Raw genomic sequence first — 10096 nt, 5'->3', positions numbered from 1 at the left:
AAAATAGCAGAAGAATCATCTTTAATTAGTCACTATCTAGTTAGACATATCCATACAGAAATAGATAAATCAAGTAGTAGAAGAGGAAGCCCCCCCCCCCCCTCACTGGGAAGGTCATGATTGCTGATTACCCAATTTAGAGCCAAATATAAAACACGTAGTTAAATTTTTTTCTTAAATGGGCCAATCATTTTGAACAATTCTGTCTATTGCATTGGAAATCAGTGAATTAGAAATTTATTTCATCAGCAAAACAATACCAACAGCCCAAAGCAACAAAATTGTTCTAACACTATTAGCATAGGTAACTACCCATCATTTTTAATTTAAAAAAAAATATCTAACCAATGAATTGAATATGTTTGGGGGCTAGATCTGTGCTCAAATGATAATTTGAATTGATACTTTTACCTTCTTACAAATTTCTAGATACCATAAACATAGATTTTTCTGTCCACACTTGTTAATATGACCTGAGTCTTGCTGGAATTCAGAGGACAAAACAGATGGAGTTGGAACCTACGTGATCTCCTAAATGCTCCATTTAGTTTACATCTTTATGCTACATTTACACATTTTGTGGCTTAAAAATTAAACTGTAAATCACAGAAACCTGCTGGATTTGGGGATATACATTCCAATGTCTGTACTTTCCTTTCCTTTTCAGAAAAAAAAATGGGAATAATAAACCATGACTTTTCTGAAGGATAGGTTGAAATAATAAATTTTTAAAAATCGATTAAAAAGCTTTGTATTGGGCCTCCCCAGTGGCGCAGCGGTTGAGCGCTGGGTTGCGAAGCTGCCCGCAGCCTCTGCAGCGCCGGTTCGATCCCCGGCTGCTCCCCGGCCACCAGGGGAGGGTCCCACATGGCGCGCAGACCTCTCCTGCCGCCCGCTGCTCCCCTCGGCAGTGTACTTCGGTCCTTCTGCCTGCTCTGCTCCCCGCTCTGGCTCTGGTGAATTCTCTCGCCCTCCCGCGCTTCTGACTGTACCCAGTGCATGTACAAACAAACAAACAAATAAATAAATAAATATACATGCCTCTTTAAAAAAAAAAAAAAAAAGCTTTGCATTATTTGTAGTAAAAAAATTAACATTATTTGTAAAGCACAGGCAATCACAGGAAGGCACATCCAGAGCTTAGAGATAAAATCAGGTGTTACCTTATTAAAACAAAGTCAGTAAAAAATCAACATTGAGGTGATATTAACAACTTCTAGAAATAATCTTCTTCCCTAAGCCTTAGGGTATAGTTTACAAATATTCTTGAATCAACATATTTCCTCCATCAAATCAAAAACTCAAGATTATTTCTGTGAATCTAATCAAAGTAACCAAAATGTATCTTGACAAATGCAACCTAATTGAGTGTACTTTAACAAACAATTCTATTATGCTTTCCCAGTAAAGTAATTTTTTCCTAAGACAATTTTTTCATACCGCTTCCTCCTTCCAAAGGGAATAGTTAAGACACATATCCCTTCTTCGATAAAACTGTGGTGAGTTTTTTGTGCTCTGGCATTGCAAGATACTCCCAAAGGTTTATACCCCTTAAAACAGAATTCAGGCATGGTAATCCTTCATTGCTGGCACTTACAACCTAAAGCCCTAAACATCAATATCGGGGAGGTAGCTATCAGCCTAGGAAACATTTTTTTTTTCTAGAAATATGTTTGCTTGTTTTAATCAGCTACTGATGGTACAGTAAAATAAATCTAAGTGGTGCCTAATTTAAACATTTAAAGTAGTTCATTGAAAGATAATCTATAACACAATATGTTAAGCCTATGGTCAAAATAACAATTCTTTTTTTTTTTTAAATAAAAGAGCTAATGTTTTTGCCTGTCTGATGTTTGTGTGAGAAGAATTTGCATCTAGGCAGTCTTAAAATTTCAGTCATTGGGATATCATCTTATGGCTTAGGAGAAAATGGGAAAGATTGTTAAAATGACTTATTTTAATTAGGGTAAAAAAGCTGCTTTTATGTAGTTCTGGGAAGATAATTACTATCAACATTTGGGGACAAATGCTTTTCTAGAGCTAAAGAACAAGTCTATCATTTTTACATACATTGAAGTCTACTTTTAACAGCTCATTAAAAGATGCTGAACATTTAAATCCTTACTGCTGCGTGCATTTCAAGCAGCCAACATAACTCCTATTGCATCACCACAAAAAGAAAGTCTCTTCAATTAATTTATTGTATTTGACTAAAATATAATTCTTTCTCCAAAATGTTTCTAGAAATATCAGACGTGAAACTGACCTCCCAAATACAGCTCATCACAGAGGAAGGCATCTTCACACCTCACCCTCTTTTCCTTTTTTTGCCTTGGTTGAAAATTGGTCCTTTGAAAGGGATTTTTTATTCTCTACACGTGTGGAACAATTCTCAACCCTATCACCAGCTGAATCCCCAGTGCTCATCATTAAGAAAATAGAGCTATCAGGACCTCCCTGGTGCACAGCGCTATGAAGCTATCTGCAGCCACTGCAGCAGGAGTTCAATCCTCTGGCCAGGGAGCTACACACATGGCACAGCAGACCTCTCCTGTCTCCCCTGCTGCTCCCCTCAGCAGTGTATTTTAGTCAATCTGCCTGTTCTGCTCCCCACTCTGTCTCTGGTGAATCCTCTCACCACCACCACCACCACCACCTCTGATCTACACCCCAGCTCTTGTATGCATAAATAAATAAATCTTTAAAAAAAGAAAATAGAGCTATCAAAGTGGGCCTCCCTCATGAGAGGCTCCCCTTGTGGTCTCTTCTCATCTGCCCTCCTTTATGTCCAGGAACTCAATCGCTCCCATTAAATGGCTGCCTTCTATGCTGTGGGGCCTCTGTTTCCTGACCAAGGGCTTCCCACCTTGCTTTACTGCTTCTCTTTCCTCCATGCTCAATCTTTCCCTTTCTATTAGATCATTTCCAGAACAAACATGCATTTTCTTTTATGGTCTCTCTTGAGCAAAGGAAAATACCTTTTCCTTGACTCAGATATTCCTCTGACCTTCACAGGTTTGCACTGCTTTCACAGCGAAGCTTTGTCAATGCACTGTCTTCATTCACGGGCTCCATTTCATCCTTCAACTCATACCAATTAGCTTGCAGCTGCCCTTGTTAAAATTGTTAACTTTATGATGCCATGTACAGTGAATACTTCTACTCTTGAATGGCCTCTTAATCACATTCAACAAGTTTTCCATGAATGAAGAGCTTGCACTCCATGAGTGGCTGCTCTCTTGGCTTTCTGTGGGTGGCATTTGTCTGGCTTTCTGAACTCTTCACTTTCAAGTCACCTGGGATATTTATCCTCTAAATTTGGAATTCCCTAGACTACCATTACTTGCGTTTGCATCATATTTGTATGCTGATGACTCTCTCAATTTTCTCTTCTGTCATCTACTTTCATGTCTAACCACTTGATCTCCACTACTCTACTATGGTTTCTAATGGGTGTCTAATAATGGTACCTAAAATCTAATTTAATATGGCATCTTCAAACATATTAGAGGTAGGCTAAATCATACCTAAACAATGACATTCCCTTTCCCCCCACAAAGGTGTGTAGATCCTAATCCTTAGAACTGTGAATATGGCACCTTACATGGCAGAGTAGGCTTTGTAATTGTGACTCCATTAAAAATTTTGAGGTGGGAAGTTTCTCCCGGATTATTATCTTGGAAGACCCAACATAATCAAAAAGGTCCTAATAAGAGGGAAACAAGAAAGACAAAGCAGAATAGGTGATTTGACTGTGAAAACTGAAGGAGAAAAGAGGATTTGATGGAAGGGTCACAAGTCAAGAAATGAGGACAGTCTCTGGAAGTTGGGGGAAGGTAAGGAAACATTCTGCCTTGGAGCTTGCAGAAGGAAACAGCCCTGTTCACTCTATGACATTAGCTTAGAGAGACTGATTTGGGATTTCTGACCTTGAGAAGTTAATAGCTATTGTTGTAAGCCACTAAGTATGTGGGAGTTTGTTATATCATCAACCAAAATGAAATCCAGTTTTAATGTCTGTTTTTCATCCATCTGCAACTTGTTCCTTTGCAGTCTAAACTAATTCAGTAAATGACATCATTATCTATTCAGTTGCTCAAAAGAACAAGGAATCACCACCGATTCCTCTTTTTCCTTCACATACTCCTCCAACTCATTAACAATTCGTCATTACCAATAATTCCTCAAATCTGTATATTCCTCTTTTCTCCTTTCTCTAAGTCATTAGCATTTCTTTTCCCAAGGACTTAAATGACACTCCAAAGATGATTTTTAGAGAAAATTTCAAACACATGCAAAATAAAGAAACTTGTATAATGAGCCCCTTATAATCATATTCTAGATATAATAGTTGTCAGTATATGTTGATCTTCCTTCTTTCTTTTTTCTTCCCTGGAATATTTTAAAACAAATCCTATATGTCACAAACAATTTACTATGCATTTCTGGTGAGAACATTTTAAAGAAAATCTCATTGCCATTTTCATAGCTAAAGTATTAACTATAATTTTTAATATTTTTGATGCAATTCATATTTGAGTGGACTTACTGTCTCAAATACAATTTTTGTAGATTGTTGGCTTGAATCAGATCCAACTAGGTATTCATATTGCATTCAGTTGTTATGTCTCTCAAAGCTTTTTTTATTCTATAATATCACCCCCACTCCACATCGTCACTGCTTTTTATGTGCCATTGAATTGTTGGAGAAATTAGGCCACTGGTTTTCTGTAAAATTCTCACATTCTAAATTTGGCTGATTGCTTCTTCATGGTGTTGTTTATCTTTCTTTTCCACCCCTTGTATTTCCTGTAAATCTAGAGGCCTAGCTAGATTCAGGTTCAATATTTTAGGCAAATATACTTTCTGTTGCATTCATCATGTTTTAATATACATTGCAAGGAGTTTTCGCACTTTGAGTCATTAATGCAATTGAGAAGTTCTGAGCATGTCAGCCTGATCCCTTCATTAAAGAATTATTCATGAATCACCATCATTCATAGCAGCTGTGAATGATCATTGGAGAGACCATTATTTTTCATTATGGTTGCAAAATGTTTGTTTTTCTAATTCTATCATTTCTAATGCTTTATTTGCTATAATTCTATAAACACAAAGTTTCCTTGACTAACTATTGGGTATGCTGGAATGCAAGGTAGGAGGCTATTGTGACTAATTGGCCTGTGGTTTTGGTGACATGCATGAAGATGACAAGGCAGTGATGATAAAGAATGCATCAAAATATATTTTGGCGGTACAATTCTCAGTATTTGCAACCAATCTGATGCACTAAAGAGCTAATATGAAGAGCTAAGGCTGACCTCTAATTTTCTGGCTTGAATAACTAACTGGCATCTGCAAAACCGATAGGAAAGTTCTGTGGCAGTCAGCTGTGGAAGAAGATGAGATAACTAAGGAGGTAATGTAGAAAGAAGAGGAAGGACTTTGTACTTGCTGCGATAATTACTTTTGAGAGAATAGGTATTTCCTAAACAACAAATGAATTTTCTAAAATTTTAGAAACACAGGAAAAATATTACAGCAAGTAATCAACCAGTTTTATATCAGAAATACCACATCTACCAGCCAGCCTCACCATGTTGCTTCACTGACTGAGGCAGCATCAGCAAATGTTATTACAGCACCTCATTCGTCCTAGAAGTAAAGGATCTGTCAGTATTTCCATTATAAACTTCAATTTTCAGGGGTTTATAACTTGGCTATTTTAAAATCACATCAGGCTGAAACTTGCAAGTAATAAAACATTTTAAAAAATAGATTTCATGCATTTTTTGTCAAGGTCTAGTTAAAATATTGCCTAATTTATTTGAGATAAAGTGACGTATAGTTAATATATTGTGAGACAAATGTTTAATTAAAACTACTTTTTATTTTAAAGTTTCTGGAAATTATTACACTTTATAAGAATGTCACATTTTATATGTATAGATTGGATGTAGATGGTCCACAAACATTATACTGAAGCAATTTTAACACATCAGAGCAGAACTTGGCATATGCACTGCAGCTTTGAATGAATTCCTTTCCAATAAAACTCGCTGTAAATTGGTTGTTTCTTTTTTTTTTTTAGTAACAATAACATGTTCAATTTTATTTTATAAATAGGTATTTGTTTATTTATTTATTTATTTGCCAGACAGAATTTAGTCTCGAATGTATCATTCAATTAAAAATATACTATCTTCTGTTTGGTATGCAGAGTTTAGATTTCATTTTAGTAATATAATTTACTAAAATATGAATGGCAAGTTCATCTAAGGCCTTTTGTAAAATCAGTTAAGCAGAAAACCTGCCTTAAAGTGTAAAAACATTCTCTTCTAAGGAACAGGAAAAAACACTGTGCTATAGAACTAAAAAAGAAAATCAAATACTACACATCAGGCAAGGTGGACCATGCAAAGATGAGTAAGGAGGGTGAAGTATTACATGGTAGTACCCAGGTCAGGAGGGTGAAGTATTACATGAGGTGATGCAGCAATGCCTTCCATCAGGGGAGACGAGGAAACCCCAATAGCGAGGTAGGATTTAAGCAGAACCGCCAAGGTAGGTTGTACATTTCAAAGCCAAGAGGCAGTCAGGGAGCCGGCTCGAGAGCAAAGGAAAGGAACTAAGTTTGCGTAGTGTTTTCTAGGACGGTGCCACCGCAGGTCACAGGAACTGAATCACATTTACACAGATGCCTTCTGTGCCTGTTGTGAGCATTTCTGAAAAATGTGTGTACACACGCGCCTGATCTTATACCTATTGATCAAGAGGGTAAGTCAGTCCAATGCAAAACGCACTCCATTGGGTTCTTGATAAACAGATTTGAATACTAGGAAGAAACTCTTACACTGGGGAAAATTTGCTCATAGAGTCTTATAGTGACAAAAATAGTCCACAGAAAATTGATGTCATGAATGATCTTTCCATAGATCTAAAAAATGGCATTGGAAGCATAACCCAAATAACTCAGTACATATAAAATGCTTGTCCCATTTGGTTAGGAGAGTTTTGTTCTTAGTTACAATCTCATTTTTTTAAAAAAGATGTGTTTATGCATATAAGAACTGGGGTGTAGGCCAGAGGTGCAGGGGGTGAGGAGGGGGTGAGAGGATTCACTAGAGACAGAGTGGGGAGCAGAACAGGCCACTGAATTACACTGCTAAGGGGAGCAGCCTGGGATTGGGGAGAGTTCTACTGTGCCATGTGGGTCAGCTCCTTGGCCAGGGATCAAACTCATGCAGCAGTGCTGGCAATAGCTTGATAGTGCTGAGACTTTAACCCCTGAGCCACCAGGGAGGATCCTCAGTTACAATTTCAATAAAGAAAAATTCATGTGTGCAGAAATAAAGTATATAAAATGCATTTGCTTACATGATGTAAAATATAAGTTCAACTTTATTTTGAAATTTTTTTTTTCTGGTATATAATACAGCATATTATTTGGGTCAATTATCTAATAGCTTTAGTTTTCTAGAATTATCTCAAAACTTTTAAGAATTTACAAACTTATCTGGAAGTTAGGATAGTATTTGTAAATTTAAAAATAACCAACATTTTAGAATAAATTCTAAAATAAAATGTTTATTAATATTGATTATAAGAAATAATGAATGCAAATATTATGAAAATACCAGCATATACCAACACCAAATCTATACTAAAACTTTATCCATGACCATAAAATGGGGACAAAACTGTCTGTAACAAACGGTGCTGGGGAGCAAAACAGGGAATAGTCACCCAAAAAGATGCTGCCTTTTGTGGTTCTTAACTGCCAAAAAAAGAAAACAATCAATCCCTTAATTTAAGAGAATAGCAAATGTCAGACTGTCTCTAAATAATTATTATCCATCATTAAAAAGACTGCAGCAGAATTGACTTAGACAGGAAGAAAGCTGTTATGAAACAATATATGTTTGAATTAAAAGTATTAATGCTGATAGATTTTGTTTATCTTGTCAGTCATATTGTTAGATTATTTTCTTTCTCAGACATTTTGTCTCATCTCCTGTATCTGTCTTCTGAGTGTTTTGAGTTTCTGTACTTTGAAAATAGTTTTTTTCTTAAAAACATACTGATAGGTTGCCATCACTTTCATTCTCTCCAACATTTTACTGAATACTGTTGTATTCTTTCATTATTTTTTAGTGATCTCTCTCTCTCTCTCTCTCTCTCTCTCTCTCTCTCTCTCTCCTTCCCTGAAAATCTGTCTACTGCTGTCCTCTGTGCATTTTTTATACATACCTTTCTTCCTCTTTATCTATTATTAAATTTACATTCATCCAACTTATGCTGAAAATCCTTAACTATTAAGTTTTATGCTTTTAAGTAGAAAACTCAAGGATTATTTACTTGAACTGTAAAAAAAAAATACGTGAATTACATAGGGATTAAATATCTAAATTTAAAAATTAAATAATGAAAATGGAAAAGAATTGAGGAGCATTATCCCGATTTTTAATTAGGAAAAGACTTCTTTACCAGGAAAGAAACTCAGAAGCAATGACAAACAAAATTACTAGATTTGGATTAGTGAAAATGGAGAAATTCTGAATGACCCAAAATTAATGAAGTGAAAAAAAATCTATATAGCACATATGATAGACTATTCTATATTAACAATCCTCCAATAGTCATAAAATCCAATAGAAACATGGATAAAGAGTAAATTTATAGAAAAATAAATGCCAAGAACCAAAGAATACAAAAAAGATACCCAATCACTGAGCATTACTGTAATAATAGACTAATAAAATTTAAAAAGTCAGAAAGTTTACCTATAAAATTAATAAAATCCAGATGAGTGGGGGTATCAAAAAACACTTATTCAGGCCTCCCTGGTGGCTCAGAGGGTTAAGAAGCAACCTGTGAAGCTATCCACAGCCAATGCAGCATGAGTTCGATCCCCAGACAGGGAGCTACCCACATGGTGCAACAGACCTCTCCTGACTCACCCGCTGCTCCCTTCAGCAGTATATTTCAGTCAACCTGCCTGGTATTTTCCCCACTCTGTGTTGGGTAAATCCTCTCAGCCCCCCACACCTCTGGCCTGTACCCAGTTCTTGTATGCATAAATAAATCTTTATAAAAATAAAAGAAACACTTATTCATAAATCTTTTTTGGGAATGTCTATTATAACAATCTTTCAGAAAACAATCTCAGAATTTATGAAAATTGAAGATAAGCAAAATACTTAGGGACATTTATTCTACAGATATGAAAACAATAGTTAATATGATAATATTTATAAGGATATTAATTTAACATTTATTCATCAATCAGCAAATCATTGGCTGCATAAGCTAGGAGTCTATTCCTTTATTCTCCTTATTTGGAGAATCTCCTTATTTGGAGAATTCAAATTAATGTAATTACTAAGTAAATTAAGAGTTGTAGAACATAGCATAATGCGACTTTTATAAAAAAAATACATAAAAGTTGGAATAGAAAATATTCTAGGGGGTGAAACTATGGGTAACATTTTTTCTCCTGTCTGTAATTTGAAATTTGATGTGGTCAGCCTGCATTACTGTCATAATAAAAACAATACTATCAAAATAATAGTTTTTCAAAATAGCTTTCAGTGAAATTCTGTCAAAATATGATATTATGTAGCCCCGCTCTGTCCTTGCTGTTCCTTTCTGGAATCTAACATAAAGCATACCTTGATGAGTTTATCGATTCAGAGCAGTAAGTGAGAAGATCCTGTTTGCGTCCTTCTGCAGAGGAAGAAATGCAGATTCACGCTACCCCACAAGATGAGGCCTGAGATAATCGTGGAGAGCCTGTGAGGGTCTATCCTGACAGTAAATGAAGTGCATGTGGGTTTATAATTCCTTCTGGGGGTTTTGACAATTTTCTGAAATCTTATCCATTAATGTCTGGTGGGCAAGAGAAGATTGGCAGATATCCACCTGTCAAATAGTAGTGAGGAAGAAATCTGAGTACACTATTTTGAAAAAAAAATTTATCAGCTTTATTTAATAAATTACACCTTGGTTTCATTTGCAGCCTTTGTCATAATTTTTGATCTTTCTTTTTGTTTATGGAAATCCTGAAAAATAAAACAATCATTCTGAAAGTTTTTTC

Source organism: Talpa europaea, assembly GCF_964194135.1.
Source record: "Talpa europaea genome assembly, chromosome: 9".
NCBI classification, from domain to species: Eukaryota; Metazoa; Chordata; class Mammalia; order Eulipotyphla; family Talpidae; genus Talpa; species Talpa europaea.
This window is presented reverse-complemented; position numbering follows the sequence as displayed.